Here is a 20,873-nt window from a genome sequence, read left to right as displayed (position 1 = left end):
ATATATCTCCACAAAAACAAAACAAAAACAAAACTTTGTACTTGAATGTTCATAAAGGTTTATTTTAATAGAGCCCCATATTAGAAACAACTAAAATGTCCACTGTACAGTGAAAAGATACATATATTTTGTTATATCTATATAATAGATTATCATTTAATACTAAAAAAGGTTGATAAATGGTAAATGAATCTTGAAAGTATTATACTATGTCTTTAAAATGACATACTACATGATCTGTATGATTCTATTTATTTGAAATTTTAAAAATGATAAAATTTAAGTAACAAAGATGATTGTCTACTAAGGTTTGGAGGTTTGGAGATTGACTCAGAGGATATGAAGAAAATTTGGGAATGATGAAAATGTCTTATATCCTGATGGTGGTGGTGATTACACAACTGAATTTGTCAAAAGTCTTCAAATCATACTCTTAAAATTGGTACATTTTTTTGTATGTATATGTCAATAAAAGCTAATTTATTTTAAAAAATCCATAAGCCCATACCCTTGTCCTCTCCTATTTATTTTTATATCCCCAAAAGTAACAAGTGAGATGAATCCTCTTGGTTCTCCTCTTCTTGAGGAATAAAGTTCTTTCTTTTAAAAAAAAGATTTTATTTATTTATTCACAAGAGACAGAGAGAGAGAGAGAGAGACAGAGGGGCAGAGACACAGGCAGAGGGAGAAGCAGGCTCCATGCAGGGAGCCCGATGTGGGACTCAATCCCAGGAGTCCAGGATCATGCCCCGGGCTGAAGGCAGGTGCTAAACCTCTGAGCCACCCAGGGATCCCTGAGAAATAAAGTTCTTGATTTTCTGACATTGAGGTTAAAACTTAAGGTGTCTCTGACACCTTTAGATTATACATTCTACCTTCAAACTCCTGTGTCCTTAGTAAAACAAGAAGAGCTCTTAGGATCCACTGAGACACTCAGTAGCTAATATGATTATTATGGCCTAGGGTAATGTTACAAGATGAATGTTGCAAGGAAATGATGCAAGGAAATACTTGTAGACTGAAAATGTATCATCATAAATCATATTCTAAAGAGTAGTATCAGCTATCTCTTTGTTGGTGTACCTAATCATTGGTCATTGGTTTCCCTGAAAAAGCATTTGACCTTCAAGTTATTTTCACTCATTTTCACTGGGGATACTTGAACATTTATCCTATTGATTAACTGAGAAATTTAATCTCAGTATCTGTCTACGAAACCCTGGAATTGGTCATGCTAGAAAATCTTCCCTTTTACAGACATTTTTCCTATCGTGCTTATTAAGCATTATATTTAATGTGTTTTTCTGTTTATATAAAATTTCAAATCACATACTGTCCTGGTGTTTGGATTTTCTGTGATTTGAAAATAATCTGTAATTAAATCATATTTTGAGTTCAAAAAATGATCTGCAAGACTACATAGGATAGGCTATATACAATTCAGTTTCTTAAAAACTGTTAAAATCAAATTAAACAGAATTTGTTAAAAGAACTAGAGTATATAACATCAGAATTTCTATTTCTGTCATTTTCATTTTCTAATACAAGAAGGGGAGTAATTCTGAAACTAACTGAAAATACATAATGAAAACACCCATGAAATTAGGTATTTCCAATTAAAATTGCTACGTGGATAATATGTTTTCCATCTTCACACACATTACAGTACTGTAAATATTTTTAGGCCCAACGTTTGCATCTTCATAAAGAAAAATAATGACTTATGAAGAGAAATAAAACAGATCTTATTACTCCCCAGTTGGGTGTTTCAATGATCAACCTATCTCTTCCTCTTAAATACCTGGCTGCATTTTAGAATAGAAAGTTTTGTATCACGGGAATATATGAGGCTAACGCTGTACACAGGTGTTCACACTTTAACAGTAAGTAGTCTGGTCCCCATTCTCAGGGTCTTGTCCCCACCGTCCCACATTAAATTTGTTCAAGTCCTGCCTTTGGAGCAATACTGTCCACTTTCCCCACATTGATAGACCCCTGACTATGAGAAATGCTTTGGCATTGTACTCAGCCCTATTGCACAAATGCCAGACACGTCTTGTCCCCTGGCCTGGCTTGGCATATGGAGCATCAGAGGTCCACTTAGGGAAAGGCATTCATTTTTTGAACGGGTCACCTCAGACCACAGAGAAAAGAAGCCCAGTGAACAACCAGAAATGGCTCATCAAGGGAGGAGTAGAGATGTGGAGCTGTCCAAGAGAGAGCCGGGTGAACCAGCCTGCAGTGGAAACAAAGCCAAATGGATTGTTAGGGTTCAGGAGGCAGCAGGAAGGGGTAGCTGAAGGACAAGCAAGCGATGGTGTGGAATTGGGCTGAGCTGCCTGAAACAACAGAGATGTTTTCTTTACTTCTCTTGGGGAGGCAACAGGGTCAAGGCCTAAATGTTGTCTAAGAACCATTTTGCCATTTGAGACAAATCAACACTCTCAAATCATACCCTCCCTACCCCAAGGTTCATCTGCCCTATGTAGTCCTTCGGTTACAAAAAGCGCTTCAGAACGAAAAATGCAGGCCAGTAAAGCCTCCTTTCACCAAGGCCCAGCCTCAGGGCTAAACGGGAAGAGTTCTGCCAACCATCAAACTTAACAGCCTTTAAACATGTGCAACATTTCTCTAAGCAAATTGGTTCCTTAATATGGTAAAATGTGCGACACCCAAGGGGAAATGCCGGTGATCTCATAGCCCAAAACTGATGGAGTCACATCACTGTATTCCTGAAAAGCACTCATACTTTCCACTTTGATAAAACCAGAAGCAAATACGAGAGTCAGTAGGTTTTGACATCCATTGTTCATTCTCACTGAACTTTTCCTCCTATATAGTGGAGCACAGGGGTTTAATTCATAGTTTATGAGATTTTTAAAAATATAAGCCATTCAAATTTTTTCTATATTAATCAGTGGTTTCTCAAGATCCACAGGGATAAATAAACCCTGCAAGCTGGCAGGGGGTTTTGTGGCATCACCACTGGTAGTTATAAACAGTAAACAAAACATAGTAACCATTTTAAGCACAAGAGATTGTTGTATCACAGGGGGCATAAATCATTAGCTTAATAATTTCAGCAGCAGTGTCTCCAAAGCAAAATTAAGCCAACAGTTCCCCCTGTGGCAATAATGAAGTACTGTAATGCTAAAAGGGGAAAAAAAAAAAAAAGCAACGAAGAGAGAAGGCATGATTGTGCTTCGCAAGTGATTGAAAATCTAAGTTCGATAAATAATCATAGAACTCTTGTCTCTGCACTGCTCTTTTGAGAGATGGGAAAGGGATTGTCTCCAAACCCCATGTCTATTTTTGTGGACAGTTTGACAAACACAAGTGCAATTTCATTCAAGCCCCCAACGGCTAGGATGTGCTGTAGGTAGGGCATGAATGTGATGACATATCACCACTGAGAAGATGACAAATTTCTCTCAGTTGTATAGGCAGACATTATTCACAGATTTAGAGAGAGCCAAAAGAATGCTAGGCCCAGGATAGGACAGAGAGATGACAAAGCTCCCCTTTCAGGGGGTCTCAAGCTACATACCAATAATTTGAAAGAAAACGTCTTCCAATTGTGACCTGGGCCACTGCACCCAGCCACAGAGTAAAGCCATCCTGTCCACCCCTGCCCCCCACCCTCCCATGAATTTCCTCAAGTGCCAAAGTTCTTTTTTTTTTTAAAAAACTAGCTAATGATTTGTTTATTTTGAAAGTATGCTTGGCTATGGGACATTATCAAACAAGAGGAATAGAGAAGGACTCTATTGTGTTAAGTCTATGGAAGCTTCATTTTTCACTTTGGTTTTTTTCATCCATTTTATGAAATCAATATAGTCTTGTCATTATCCTCAAAAAAGAAAGTTTTGATTGAAGACAGTTTTTTTTTTCCCCCTCAACAATACCATTTCTTTAAGGTAGCATTTTAGGTACTAACAACATTCCCTACATTTTTAGAGTAACTGTTATGGATATGAGGATCTCTTAAGAATGTATTTGGTTTAAAAATTGTATGATTCGGTCAAGCAGAAGCTGTATTATTTGCACAAAGTCAACTATCTCTTGACTATTTTATTCAGTGGACTGAGGGGGTGATTCGTTTGGCAATATAGGAATACAGGTTAAACTCAAGTATATAGGGTCATAGGGTCAGAGTCACTTTTATAGGATACACACACGTAGGCACTTTAGAAATGGTCAAATAATGTCTTTTCCCCCTGGTTTTTGTTATACTTTGTCTTCAACTATGGAACTTTAGACAAAGTTGTCTTAAAGAACCCAATGATTGTCCTCTGAAGACGTAATTATAGATATACTTTACTTTGGATACGTACTCTCTCTTTTATGAATCTGAAACAAGAAAATGGGAAGGAGAAACAGCTCTCTCTGCACCTATAGAAAAAAACCTTTCTCCACCAGATAAATAAATTATTATATCTTGTAGTTCTCTTAAAAAAAAAAAGATACATTTATCATAATCACTATACCATGAATTGTAAGCGTGGCATGGAAGTAATCTTGCACACAAAGTGGTGAATAGTGTATCTCACTGATGGTCAAAGAATGTCAAAGCTGGATCCTAAGTAAAATTGTGAAGGAAAGGTGTATGTCTTTATTGCTTCTTTCTCCCTCCTCCAGGCCCTCCCCTCTACTTTGCTCCTCACTGTTCTACCTTAAGTCTCCAGGAAGTCTGCTGATTAAGGCCAACATTCTTATTTAACTGTGGTGTCTTCCAAAGCTTCCTCATACTTAAGGCTAATAACAGGATCTAACTAACTTAAGTCCAGTAGCCAGAGGCAAAACAAACAAACAAACAAAAACATAAAAGATAAACCCATGTGACACAAAGTGGAAGAACAGGTTAAGAATGAACCCATCCAAAGTCCACTAATCAGAGTGGACTGCTAATGCTCTACTCTAACAGGCCACAAAGATCTCCCAACCTGAATAAGTATCAAAGTTTACTAGCTGTGTCCAGTGGGAGATCATATTTGAAACCATATATCTGATAAGAGTCTAGTATCCAAATATATAAAGAAAACTTAGGAGTCAACAATAACAACAACAACAACAACAAAATAACCTAATTCAAAAATGGACAAAGGATTCAAATAGACATTTCTCCAAAGAAGACACACAAATGACAAGCGCTTGAAGAGATGTTCAACATTATTAGTCATTGGGAAAGAATATGCAAACCACAATGATGTCCCCTCTTGACACCCACCCAGGAAGTCTGTAATCAAAAAACACAATAGCAAGTGTTGAGAAAGATGTGGAGAATTTTCAGTTTTCCTACCTTGCTGGTGGGAATGCAAATGTTGCAACTGCTTTGAAAAACTGTTTGGCTCTTTCTCAAAAAGATACCCATGGAGTTATCATATGTCCCAGAGAGTTGAAAACTTATGTCCAACAAAGACTTGTACACAAATTTTCATAGAACCTTTATTCATAATGACTAAAAAGTGCAAAAATCTCAGATGTACATCAAGTCATACTGATGAAAGGATAAACAAAATATGGTACATCCATACAATGGAAGAAAATCTTTATAAAAGGAAATGAAGCCTTGGTACATGCCACAACATAGATAAACTTTAAAACATGCTAAGTGAAAGAAATCATACATATGAAGTCGCATAATGTATCCACTTATGTGAAATGTCCCGAATGGGTGAATCCATAACAACATAAAAGTGCATTAGTAGTTTCCAGGGGCTGAAAGGAAGAGATAATGTGATATGGCTGCTAAAAGGTAGACCGTTTCTTTTGAGGGTAATGAGAATGTTCTGGAATTAGGCAGTGGTGATGGTTACACAACCTTGTGAATATGCCAAGGTTGTACAGCCTTGTGGATATGAAAACCAGTGAAATGTAGACCTTTAAAAAGATGAGTGAATTATGTCTCATTTTTTTAAGTGTTAAAGACAAAGTGTTAGTGACCATTCCTGTTTCAACCTACCTCCATCAAAGCTAATAATTCCCCTTTCCTTTCACCCTGATTCAATGCAAAATAGGGTTTTAATTAAGTGATATCTTTATTTCTTGCATGGCTAGGAATGCCTCAGATGCCTAGAAAATCAAATTGGGAGAGGTTCCCAGAAAGAGGTTCTAGAAAACAATCTGAATGGTACATACCAATGTCCTCAACTACCTTTTCCTACTTCAGTGGTCACTCTTCTGGAAACACATTCCAACACCCTCCCCTTACTTACTCTCCTTGATTTTTCTTCAAAGGATTTCTAAAAATGAGACAAATTGTGTATCCATTTTTTGGTTTGTTGCGTAGTGCCGATCTTCCCCTCTGGAATGTAAACCAGGAAGTTAGTTTTGTTCACTGCTATATCCCTATCACCTGGAACGATGCTTGGCACAGAGCAAGGCAGGTACTGAAAAAATGTTTGTTGAGTGAGAAAATTGGATGAAGTTTTTTCCCCTCATCAGATGACAAGGAAGAATAAAAATGGTAGAGGCATCCAATACTTGAGGTCAAGAACATCAAGCTGTAAGCCTACACCTTACCTTTCTCATGATATACCCACATCCCTGTGGACTTCACCACTGAGCTCCTAGACATTCCTGGCCCAAGGGCTCCAAATGTCAGCGTCTCTGTCTTCATCTTCTAGCTTCTGTATCTATCTGTTTCACTCAAAGTTCCCTTGAAATGTTTCTGAACCTAGTCTAAAAACCTAACTCCTATTCCTAATTGAACTATTTGCTTGACAATTTGGCTTGGGAAGCAAAGGTCTGACATGGAAATGAATTCTGACTACTACTGTTCTTGTGGTCAACCCAAAAGGCCAAAGGTCCTTCCCCTTTCTAATACTATGCATTCAAAAATCATATTTTGAAAAAAACAAAACAAAAAAACCACAGAATGACATTTTGGCCAAACAAAACATTCTATTATGAAGTGGAAGGGGTATGTAAGTCATAGCCTTTGGCCTTAAGGAGAAGCTAAACTTGTCACAGAGATCCTCTCAAAATTAAATAAAACAAAACAAAAAACAAAACAAACAAATAAAAGAACTGTCCGTGGCTTCATTTTTGATGGCACACTTATTTGGCTTTAAGTTTTAACTTAGACTTTTTTTTAGTTCTTCTTTTTTTTTTAAAAAGAAATTTATTTATCCATTTTAGAGTGGGGGGGCAGTGGCAGAGGGAGATAATCTTCAAGGAGACTCCCCACCGAGTGTGGAGCCAGATGTGGGGCTTGATCCTGGGTCCCCAAGATCATGACCTGAGCAGAAACCAAGACCTGGAGGCTCAACTGACTGAGCCATCCAGGCACCCCTAGACTTTAGTTTTAAATGTCACATGGTATAGGACTATGTTGAAATATTCCAGATCATTCAGCTCCTTTATAGGTGCCTTTTTATATTCCTGCTGCCATTACGTATTATGTAGAACTCATTTAGTTGTCTTTCAGAATGCAGGATTAAAAGTAAACTACGTGAAATTTATTTTTTAAAAATAACTCCTCAATAATTTCTAACATACAATTATCTCACTAGAATCTGACAGGTCAAAGCCCCTGATGTTGCTCTCTGGGCCACTCAAACAGTGCTAACTGCTCCCCACCTTTTCACAACTCCTTATAGGCTGATCATGCAGAGCTCTCCTGACTTATTTCTATTTAAAATTCCATTTCAGTACAATTTCAACTGACTAGAAATATTTGGGGGGAGGGTGGGAAGATGAATATTTGCCTTCACTCTGCCCCCCCAGCCCGGCCCCAGTGATGGCTCTGATGACAACACACATCTGGATGTTTTGAATCATCCCAATGATTGATTTGATTTTTCCACTCTTCACCTAGACTTTTGGCATTGCTTAGACAAAGCTATCTCACGTTGGGCTTGAGTCCTCAACTTGCTTCCAGCTGCATGCTTTGTACTACACTCTGCTTCACCTTTCTTCTTGGCTACACTCATCCCAGCCTCAGTATGCTTTTTCCCCATATGTCATCCCAGCCCAACTGAGCACCAAACCTCACTCTGCTCCCTGTCCAAGACATACTTCTTCCTTGAATCTTGCACAGGGATTCATAGTCACAAGTCACTGTGTGTCTAATTACTCCTTTATAGCTTTATAGGAGATAGCAGTGGGCAAAACTGGTAGGATAAGAAATGCCTGCCCCCAATCTAGCACTCATTAAGTGCTTCTTTTATGTTTAGCATGCAACCAGATCCTGAGCATCCATCCAAATTATGAAACTTTGTTCTGTAATCTTACCTCCTCCCAGTGTGAAATATATGGAACAATCCCACTGAATTTAGGCAATGCTAAATTGACTTGAATACTTGAATGTCTCTTTCTTCAAAGGCTACTGCTGAGATGTGTTAGGGGTTACAAGGATAAAGAACATACAACCCCTGCCCTGAGACCAGTTTCACAAGGCATATAAATGAAATTCTAACTTATGAGAAAATTGAAACTGTGGGATTAAAGAAATGTTTATACCAATTTTGAACTGAGGAGAAACTCCAATTTATTTAATTCTTGCTGAATTGCATAATTTGAAAACTGAGTTAATTGCAAATGGTGTTTATGTTATTGCCATCACCTACAAGCCAGTGAAAAGAAACACAAACCCTCCTTTGTCAGTATTATGAGAACCACTCTTGATTACTTGCATCAAAATTTCTAAAAGTGACTTTTGGTTCCCTAATCTAAGCAAGCACTGTTATTATCATTTCAAATCTCATTTTCTGTATCTTTTCACAATGTTATCCAAGTTCATTAAATGGTGCTGCTAAAGCTAATGCTGAAAACAAACCCAAATTCAATAACTTTAGAGTAGAAGTAAGATAGGATAAAGCCCCACAGAGAGCAAAAACACCCACCAACATTAATTTAGGAAAGAGCCCTCAGTCATGTAAAAAGTAACTTCAAAGAAAATATACACTAAAATAATTATAAATTTATAAGTTCCAAAAATGCATTCCCCCTTTGGGAAAATTCGTTTTGAATTATTTGAGTTTTAGGTTGTACAAAGTCTCCAGGAATAACATTTCTCTCATATGAAAAGCAAGTGCCCTGTACTTAAATTTTATTTCCCACTGATCTACCTTACAATCCCCACAGTTTAGTTAGAAAAATCTCTTTATTATTCCACACATCCTCTGCCAAGGAAACCAGTATTATTCCTTTCACTATTTCTTTTATTATGCTCCTCTTCCTGTTTTAAATATCTTCACTCTTCCTTCCCACTAATCCAAATATACGCCCCAGCTTCAAAGGCCCACTCAAGTCCCACCTCATCTGCAAAGTTGTACCTGACTTAGTACAGTCATAGGATTTTATACTTGGAATGGATCTTGGAGACTATCTAGTTCAAATATTTTCCAACTGTGCAACATTGAGACATTTAGGAGCCTTGTGAAAAAGAGTCAGAAACGAGAAGAGAAGTGTTAGTGGGTAGCTGAGTCTTAGGGCTTTCACCCTCCCATCCCGCACTGCTTTCAGCATTTTAATTATTTTACCTTTCCAAGAAAGAAACTGTATGAACAAGAGATTGCTTTGGGGGCGGGAAACCCCATAGTCCAACATGGCAAATGAAGAAACTAGGTCTGTAAATTGAATGTCTTTTCATAGTTTACAAACAGCCTTCAGGCAAAAACAGGCTAAATCCTATAATCTTTGGACTCCCAGCCTAGCTATACTGACCTATTTTATTACTAAAATACTAAAATTCCCTCTAGATGATTCTATGGTGTCTTCTGTGAGTTACATATTTGTATCTTGTCTGTCCAATGCACTGAGACTCTAGCTGTTCAAGTGTAATTTATACCCTCTATTCTTCTCTTAGCAGAGCTACAGGTTCAGCAAGTATACTTCCTCTGTCCTTCGTTCCCAGAAATACGGGTATCCCCCCATTCATATATAAAATTGGACGAAATAACATTACAAAATCAACATTAGGGTATTGACGGAAATACCATAAACTCCATCCTTACAGAAACTCTCTTCTATTTCCAAAATTTATTCATTTAAAGTTGGCATAAATGGTAGTCAGTACAGCCTTTTTTTTTTTCATAAAAAAATATTGAATATTTCTGGCCTCATTTATATTATTACTGTCATTGTGTTTACAAATCTAGGTTTACTCAGTTGAACTTATTCAAATGGCAGTATATTTTTGACCTTGAGTCTCATTTGATCTTTTACAACTGTAACAAGATACTTTGACATGAATAACTGACCTCTACTCTTATAAAAATAATCTACTTTTTTAAATAATTAACAATTTTTTCCCAATTCTTCATCCTTCGTAAGCTTTTCCTCCAGGTGTCATTTCTTGTGATAAACTTCATAAAAGGGTTCGCTGTATATGTTACCTTTCTATCCTCTCCTCTCAGCTCCATCTTCAGATTCTCTACTATTTACCTCTTAAATGAGGTTCTATTGCTTCATCTCTTTTGTTCCTCTCTACAGTCTATTTCATTTGCTCCCTTGAATATGTGAGACTCCAAATCTGCTTTTCTAGGAGTGTCTTCTCATCACAGTCTTCAGACCAAGGCAAGAGGAGCCCTCTTCTGGACTCCAGGCTTTAGACACCTACTCTGCCCTCCAGAGGGTGAGTAGTCTACAGGCCCAATGGGATTTGCTCACCTGAAGCCTACACTTTCCTAACTAAACTACACTCTGAGTACCTGGAACCTCAGAATTCCTTATCTGAATCTCCCTGAGTCTGCTTGCAGGGCCTGAGTGTCTTCTTCTTGAACTTGGGACTACACTTGTGATGTGTGTAATGTATCCCAAGGTACTAGGGATGGCCAAGGAGTGGTTGTTTGTGAAAAGGGGGATGTAGGGTTTGAACTGGACGTATGCCTGCAAGCTGGAGCTTCCCAGAAGGGCACCTGAGGCCCATGCTGCATGGATAGGGCCAGGGTGGGAACAAACAAGGATAGAAGGCTCTTCTTAAGCTACTGTCATCACATTTTAGCACAGAATTCTAATTCAAACCTCACCATCAAGGTTGATATGAAGGCAGTTTTGTCACAATAGGAGGTTAAACTATAACAGTTTGTGACTTGATTTATAACAATTGTTTATTTGAGAATTTATTTATTTGAGAGAGAGAGAGAGAGCATGAGAAGGAAGAGGGGCAGAGAAGGGAGAAAGAGAATCCTGAGCAGGCTCCGCACCATGTTCGTGTCTTTTCTTAGTTAATAGAATCATTATCCATTCATTTTCCAGCTAAAAGTCTTGAAGTCATGGTCAGCCTTCCCCTTCTCCAACCCTAAGGATTTCATCAGAGTTAAGATGTATTCCATGCCTAAAATGCCTGACTCCAACTTTCAAGACCCATCTTTCAGTGGATTCATTAGAACAACTTTTCAACCACCCTCTCTGCTTCTGTCCTCTCCTCCTGCATCCACTGACCACATTTCCACCAGAATGGTCATGCTCACATTCATTACTGGTTTCCCATCCCTGCCCCATTTTCCACATAGTGGAAAACAAATTCTGCTTTAGTGTTAAGGTCTTCACAGTCTGGTCCCTGCCTCCCCTTCCAGCCTTACTTACTTTCCATAAATGATTATGGAAATAATCATTGGTCTTGTCTCTTGGTCTTTATACTTATCTACACAACCATACACATATGCCCTATAATCTAGTCACTTTAGACTATTTGCTAATCCCAGACAATTGGCTAATTTACAAATTTGTCATAAGCTTCCACACAAATGTGTACTTACTTACACTATTCCTTCTATCTGCACTGCTTTCCTTCTCCTTATAATACTTTTTAAAAAAAGATTTTATTTATTTATTCATGAGAGACACACCCAGAGAGAGGCAGAGACACAGGCAGAGGGAGAAGCAGGCTCCATGCAGGGAGCCGGATGTGGGACTTGATCCCGGGACTCCAGGATCACACCCTGGGCTGATGGCAGGCTCCAAACCGCTGAGCCACCCGGGGATCCCCCAATAATACTTCTATAAAAGTCCAATTAACTGTTCTATTGCCACTTATTCCATGAAGCTTTCCACAAATACTCTGCCAAAATTACTTTGTCTCTTATGCTCACTTAACATTTATTTATGCCACTATTACAATGCTTACATTTTTTGCAAGTTATGAATGGATGCCTTTGTATCCCTTACATACAAATTCCTTTTATGCGGAACTAGTCTGTACTCATTTCTGTGTATTCCTCATGCCTTGCATATTGTCTCACACATAGTAAGGGCTTTGTAAATGTTTGTCTAATTTCTAAGCCAAATTTAAACAGAGATTGGTTTTAATAAAAATAAAAAACAAGCTGTACACCATATTCACTCAAAGGGGACTATCAGAATGTCTTTGTTCTATTCCAACCCACTGTGCAACCCTCAAACATTTACTTTATCAGGAGATGCTAAGATTTCACTCTCCAAAATGGGTTTAACATCTTCTCTAAAAGCTGCGGTGGTGTCTGCAAAGCTTGTCAAGAAGCCCTGATGAAAGGCAGTGCAGAGCTGCAGGCATTATTACAAAGACAGGTATAGTGTTCAACCCAGAACCAGTCACCTGTGCGTCCTTGGTTTTCAAAGATGACTCGCACATGTAGGCTACAGGTTTCCCTAAGTCACTTATCACCCTATACACAATGCTCCTTAGATGGAGACCATCTGGGATTGCAAAGTTTTCCGTCCTTAACTTGTCCAATTTTTTGATCACCTGCTCCGACATAAGTCTGGTTCTGTTTCGTGTTTATAGTGTGTCTCCCGGGCAGTTTATGGATCTGTTTCTGGCATTTTCCCTCAAATCATCTTGGGAATCACAGAATGAAGTTAGGGGAGCAAAAAATCTAAGTTGCTGTTTAATTTTCTGTTCTGCGATTTCCATATCCTTTTGGTTTTTAGAACTGGTGACAAAATGCTGTGTCTTTACTCAGTAAATATGCAGATGAAAACCAATTAAGCCTATCAAATACCTAGATGATAGCAACAGCATTACAAATTGTTTGACAATTCAGAAATGACTTTCACATAAATTATCTAATTTAATTCCTATTATAATCCTGCGAGATACATGTCCTGTTTTATAAATCAAAAACAATAGTTCACAGATTTTTCTTTCTTGAGGTCACAGAGCTAAGCGAGTGTTTTTCAGCTAGGACACAAGTCTTCTTTTTTTTTTAAAGATTTTTATTTTTTTATTGAGAGACAGAGAGAGACAGAGAGAGAGAGACAGAGAGAGACACAAGCGGGACTCGATCCTGGGTCTCCAGGATCAGGTCCTGGGCTGAAGGCTGCACTAAACCGCTGAGCCACCCGGGCTGCCCCAAGGACACAAGTCTTCTAAGCCCAAATCCCATTGTATAACATATAGGAAATACCCAAATACTTTAAAATATATATATAAAATATCTTTCAGATAAATGACTTTTTTTACTTGAAGAGCTAAGTAAATTATGCATAGTAAATTCTTTTTCATGTATCACAAAGTGTGTTTGTGAAAAAGTACCAAAATGGAAAAAAGTCCAAACTTCAGTATTTTAAAGCAGTTTTATTACTGACAGATACGATGCGTATGATAAACTAAAATGTAACTGGATAATAAGCTAAATATGGTCAGTAAAATTAGAGAAAGAATAATTTGAACAAAGCCTTTATTATTGCCTTCAATTACCAAGCAATATTACAATAATTAAACTATTTTATATATTCTATCTAAAAACTGACATAGATTTTATAATGCTAAACAAAGCCTATTACAGGCTACATTGAGTTCTGCCTCTCATAGCATGATGTTTATTTTTTCTCATTATAATTATTATTTATACTATTTCAAATACTGTTCATTATGATACATTAAAGAAACTCATCTTTAAAAATCAAATCATCAATATTAAGTACAATTTTTATGTTGTTTGTTCTTTGAGAGAGAGAGAGAGAGAGAGAGAGCACTTGAGTCAGTGGGGCAGGAGCAGAGGGAGAGAGGGATTCTCAAGCAGACTCCATGCCCAGTGTGGAACCTGATCTGGGGCTTGATCCCAGGACCCGGAAATCATGATCTGAACTGAAACCAAATCATATGCTTAACTTACTAAGCCACCCAGGTGTCTAAGCCCAATTCCTTTTCCAAGCCCAATTTTTAAAGATGAAGTAATTGCAATGGTATTGATAGCAGTAACAGCATCAATTTCTGGTATTACCTTCTTGAATTTGGGCAATAATTTGGTCTCTTTATGCTTCTTTTATTTTTTTACATGTAGTACTGGCAATAAAAAAGCATATTTTTTTACTCTGTGGGTGATAAGAAAGAGAAAAAAAGGGAAAATGCCTAAGGTCTTGTGTCTATGTCCTGTATTATCCCCTAAATTATCTGAGGGACTATTCATGCCAGCAATCTAATCAAGTGAAGTTATTTCACCTTCCTTCTACTTAATGAGAATTTACTTCATTTTAATTCTTATTGTTTATACTTGAAGTGAATCTTAATTTCTTTTCAGTATATCTTATTTTCTAACATAAATGCCTACAGTTATAAATGGCCACTGATATTGTTCTAGTAGTATGTCGCAAATTTGGGCATAGAGTGTTTTCACTGGCATTCAATATTAAATACTGTACAATCACCCTTATGATTTATTTTCACCCATAAATTATTTAGGCTTTGGTTTTCTGGAAGGAGGTGAAAGGAATAGGGCTGTGTATTTTATTCATTTCTATTTTTATTTAATTGTGATCAATGAACATTATCTACTTAGATACTCACTGGTATTTGTGGAGACTTCCCTTGTGTTTCAATACATGTCTAGCTTTTAAAAAAATTTTTATTTTAATGTTCCAGGTGTTCTTTAAAAGATTGTGCATTGCCAAATTATATGTGGTTCTATATATGTTTATTCAGTTGAAGTTGTTGTTCAAATATGTTCTATCTTTACTAATTTTTATTTGGTTTATCTACCAGTTTCTGAGAAAGTTGAGTTAAAATCTCTTACTATATTCCTTTTAAGAGTCTTACCTATTACTTATGGTACATTTTTTTCAACTATTTTCTAGACATTTAAAATTATTCTATTTTCCTAGACAACCATCACTTTAATCACTAAGTAATGAAAGTAAGAATGTTTTAAGCCTTGAAGCCTATCTATCTTGTCTTATATTAATATGGCTATACCAGCTTTCTTTTAATGGGCATTTACCTGAGAGATTCTATCTTCAGCTACTCTGGATCATTATACTTTAGAAATGTCACCTCTAGAAATTATTTTTTGTCATTCATTCAATATCAAAATTTTTAAAAGGCAAGTTAAGATAATTTACAGATTTTGTAATTACTTATATTTTAGGATTTGTGTTGTTTGCTTTTTATTTTCTCTTTTCTGCCTTCTTCTGATTCAGATCTAGTCATTTCCTTTCTGCTTGTTACTGGCTTATGTTAAATATCCTGTTCCTATTCTTTAGTTGTTGCTCTCAAAATTTTAGCAAACATGCTTAAATTAACAGCCTATTTAATCACTATTAATTTTCTCAAACAATATAAAAAACTTAAAGTTTTTATAAAACCTTTCCCTCAAAAACCTTCCATGTTTATGCCTAGTAGTTAATTACTAACTTTCCCCCACAGATTTATTGAGATATAATTCATGTACCATACAATGCACCCATTTGAAGTATACAATTCCATAATTTGGCTATTGTAGATAATGCTGCTATAAATTATTAGGGTGCATGTATTCCTTTGAATAAGTTTTTTTTTTAAATAAACTTTTGAGTAAGTATTTAAATACTTTTGAATAAATATTTTGGGGGTAAATACCTAACAGTGCAATTTCTGGATGGTAAGGTAGTTCTATTTTTAACTTTTTTGAGGACTCCCCATACTGTTTTTCAGAGTGGCTGCACCAATTTGTATTTCCACCAGCAGTCTAAGAGGGTTCTGCTTTCTCCATATCCTTGACAATACCTGTTGTTTCTTGTGTTGTTGATTTTGGCCATTCTGACAGGTGTGAGGTGATATCTCACTGTGGTTTTCTGATTTGTTATTTCCCTGATGATCAGTGATGTTGAGCATCTTTTCATGTCTGTTGGCCATCTATATGTCATCTTTGGAAAACTGTCTATTTGTGTCTTTGGCCCATTTTTAATTGGATTTTTCATTTTGCCGGTGTTGGATTTTATAAGTTCTTTATATACTTTGGATGCTCCCTTTATCAAATAAGCATTTGCAAATATCTTATCCCATTCCTGGAAGTGTCTGTCAACTGATGAATGGATGAGAACGATGTGGTACATATTTACAAACACACACACACACACACACATCCACACACACTGGAATATTACTCAGCCATAAGAAGAATGAAATTTTGCCATTTGCAATGCCATGGATGGAACTAGAGAGTATTATGCTAAATGAAGTAAGTCAAAGAAAAACAAATACAGTATGGTTTCACTCATATGTGGCCCTTAAGAAATAAAACACATCAGCGAAGGTGGGGAGCGGGAAGAGGCAAAATAAGAAGCCGATTCTTACCTATATAGAACACACTGATAGTTACGAGTGGAGGTTGATAGGCTGGTGGGTGAAATAGGTGATGCAGATTAGGAAGCACACTTGTAATGAGCACTGGCTGCTGTATGGAAGTGTTGAATCACTACATTGTACACTTGAAATTAATATTACACTGTTAGCTAAGTGGAATTTTAATAAATAAATAAATAAATAAATAAATAAGTAAATAAATAAATAAAGTATATAATTCAAGAGCTTTTAGTATATTCACAGAGCTCTACAACCATCACCACAATACATTCTAGAACATTTTCATCACCTCCAAAAATATATTCCACATTGTTTAAAATAAGTACAACCCTTGGCCCTAGGATGACACTAATCTAATTTCTCTCTATAGATTTGCCTACTTGCACATTTAACAATAAATTATACAACATATGATTCTTTGTGTCTGATTTACACTTAGCAAGATGTTTTCAAGTTTACCCAGGTATCAGCATCTATTAGAACTTAATTTCTCTATTTTTGCTTGAATATTCCATTGTATGGATATATCTCATTTTATTAACCATCTATCAGTTGATGAACCAATTGATGGACCAGTTGACGTCCACTTTTGGCTATTGTGAAGAATGCTCTGAACATTTGCATACAAGTTTCTGTGAAGATGTATATTTTCACATCTCTTAGGTATACACCTAGGTAGGAATGGAATTGTTGGATCATATATAATTCTATGCTTAGCCTTTTGAGGAACTGACTGAATATTCTTAAGGGCAGCCAAATCATTTTACATCCCCAATTTACATTTACTTCTACATTACATTTTACAAACTAGCTTTTTGCATTCCCAACACATCTTAACAGTTGAAATTATGTGTCATTTTGATTACAGACAGTCTCCCTAATGGGTGTGAAGTAGTATCTCCCTTTGGTTTTGATTTGCATTTCCCAGATAATCAATCATTTTAAGCATCTTTTCAGGTATTTATTAGTCATCTGTATATCTTCTTTGGAGAAATCTCCACTCAGATCCTTTGGTTAATTTTAATTATTTTTCTTTCTATAATTCAGTTACAAAATTTCTTTATAAATTCTAGATACAAGGTCTTCAATAAATATATGATTTACAAATGCTTTCTCCCATCTAGTGGGTTGTTTTCTCACTTTCTTGGTAGTGTCCATGAAACACAAAAGATTTTTAACTTTGATGCTATCCAATTCATCTATTTTAAATTTTGTTTCTTGTGCTTTTGTGTCATATCTAAACATCCATTGTCAAATATGAACACACGATTTACCCCTACATTTTCTTCTCTGAGTTTTATAGTTTTAGCTTCTACATTAAGATCTTTGATTCATTTTGAATTAATTTATATGTACCATGTGAGGTAAGGGTCCTAATTCATTCTTTTGCTTGTGGCTGTCCAGTTATCATCATGTGTTGAAAGACTTTTATACTCATTGAATGGTCTTGACATCCTAGTTGGAAATTAGTTGACCATAAATACATGGTTTTATTTTATTCTGCACTCTATCCCATTGATCTATATGTCTAGTTTTATGCTAGCACCACTTAAAAAAAAAAAAGATTGTGTGTATGTATGTATGCATGTATTTATTTATTTATTTATTTATGAGAGAGAGAGAATGAGCAGAAGGAGGAGCAGAGGGAAAGGGAGAAGCAGATTCCCCGCTGAGTAGAGACCCTGATGCAGGGCTCAATCCCAGGACCTGAGCTGAAGCTCAATCCCTGACCTGAGCTGAAGGCAAAAGCCTAATCAGCTGAGCCACACAGGTGCCACAGTACCACACTCTCTTGATTAATATTGCTTTTTAATAAATTTGGAAACTGGAAAGTGTGAGTCCTCCTACTATGTTGTTCTTTTTCAAGATTGTTTTGACTATTCTGGGTCCCTGAATTTCCATATGACTTTTAGAACAATTTGTCAATTTTTGCAAAGAAGCCAGATGGGAGTTTGACAGGGATTATTACATGCAGTCTAGAAGTAGATGATTTTGTAAGTATTGTTATCTTAACAATATTGTACTCCAATCCATGAACATGGAATGTCTTACCATTTATTTAGGTATGTCTCAACTTCTTTTAACAGTAATTTGTGGTTTTCTGAATATAAGTTTTACAATTCTTTTGTTTATTTTATGTTTTTTGAGTATACTGCAAATAAAATCCTTTTAAATTTCATACCTGGGTTGTTCATTCCTACAGTATAAAAATACAAATTGATTTTTGTATATTGACCTTGAACCTTGAAGCTTTGCTGAATTTTATTAACTCTAATAGTATTTCCTGGATTTGGGGGTGTTTTTATACACAAGATAATTTTATATGCAAATAGAGACAGTTTTACTTCTTTCTTTCCCATCTGGATGCCTTATATTCCTTTTTCTTTCCTACTTGCCATGGCCAGAACCTTCAGCACAGTGCTAAATAGAAGTGGTGAGAGTGGACATCCTTGTCTTATTCCTTATCTCTAGAAGAAAGCTTTCAGAATTTTACCACCAGGATAATGTTAGCAGAGGTTTACCTTTGCTAACCCTTTATCAGGTTGAGGAAGTTCATTTCTGTTCCCCATTTGTTGAATATTTTTATCATGAAAGGGTGTTGAATTTTGTCAGTTGCTTTTCTAACTTGTTTTTAAAACCCTCTCAAAATAATAGCTCTAATTTTAAGTGTTTTACACTCTAGTGTATTTACATTCACTCACTTGTTTACAAACTTTTAAGATCACCATTGCTTCTTGTATTGCATTATTTTTATTTTTTTAAATAATAAATTTATTTTTTATTGGTGTTCAATTTGCCAACATACAGAATAACACCCAGTGCTCATCCCGTCAAGTGCCCCCTTCAGTGCCCGTCACCCATTCACCCCCACCCCCCGCCCTCCTCCCCTTCCACCACCCCTAGTTCGTTTCCCAGAGTTAGCATTCTTTTTCTTTAGGCTTAATCTTATTGATGGTCCTAATGGAGAAGAGCTTTCAACAAAGCTCTGTGAGTTGTAAGCTTACTCATTCTTTATCTGAGAATTTTTCTCTTTTATTGTCTTTCATTCATGAGTAATTGTTTAACTGGAAATAGAGCATTAGGTTAACATTTTGTTTTCCTCAGAATTTTGAAAATATCTATCCACTGTCTTTTTTGCTCCTCATTACTTTTGAGAAGTAAATTGTCATCATTCTAATTGGTAACTGTATTTTCCTTTTTTGTTGCTTTTTAAATTTTTTCTCTTTGAAACTGATATCCTGCACCAAATTCAACTATCCTCTGTCTCTATGTGAATTTGTTTTGTTTATCCTACTTGGGAAACAGTATGCTTCTGCAATCTGAGAATTTAAGTCTTCCTTTAACTCTAAATAATTCTCTGGCTCTTTTTTTTTTTTAAGATTTTATTTATTTATTCATGAGAGACACAGAGAGAGAAGAGGCAGAGACACAGGCAGAGGGAGAAGCAGGCTCTATGCAGGGAGCTTGATGTGGGACTCGATCCTGTGACTCTGGGATCACGCCCTGAGCCAAAGGTAGGTGCTCAACCACTGAGCCATCCAGGCGACCCATCTGTCTCTATTTCTTGAAGACTGTCACTCATCAAATTCTTTTTATCTCTGTTCCATGAAAGTGTTTCTCAGTAAAAGTATCTTAAACCTTATCATGCTATTTCCCATGTCTCTTGGCTTCTTCATAATTTAAATTTATGTATATTTATGTTTCATTCCAAATGATTTCCCCAGAACTCACAGAGTACAAAATTAAAGAGTGAAATAGTTGTCCAAGACATTCCCCATTTATTTTATTGTCCAAGTTCTGATTTCCTCAGAACTATTTTCTCTTATTAATTCTTTCTTCAGTTGTACCTAATTTATGCATCCATGCGGAGTTCTGTTTTTGCAATGACAACATTTTTATTTCAAGTAGTTTCATTTTATTTTTCAACTATTCTTGTTTCATTAGCATTTATGGATTCATCATTATATAAAATTATTATTTCTTCTTCAACTACTTAGTAGTTATAATAAGTAATATTATATTTAAAGAACTATAAACATACTTATTAATATCTTTCAAATTATTCTATTAACATCATTTTTTAGTATCTTATGATCATATTCTCTCTAGTTCTCTCTCTCATATTTAGTGAGCAAGTAATTTATTGTTTTTCCTTTGTCCCATGTATCTAGGGGTGTAGAATTATTCTTATACAGTGATTGAGCTTTTTTGTTTGTTTCCTTAAGCATTACAGTCCAGTGTATTCTTCTGGTCTGAAATAAGTTTTTAAAATTAATTCCAAAGCTTGTTATTCCTACTTCATGCATTGACTATAAATTTTGACCACATACTTGATTTGGGTGCAGACTTAGGTCCTTGATTTTTCTCACATGAAATTATTTATAAT

This window comes from Canis lupus, chromosome 38 (assembly GCF_048164855.1).
Source record: "Canis lupus baileyi chromosome 38, mCanLup2.hap1, whole genome shotgun sequence".
Classification (NCBI taxonomy): Eukaryota; Metazoa; Chordata; class Mammalia; order Carnivora; family Canidae; genus Canis; species Canis lupus.
The sequence above is the reverse complement of the archived record's forward strand: the minus strand, read 5'-3'. Positions refer to the sequence as shown.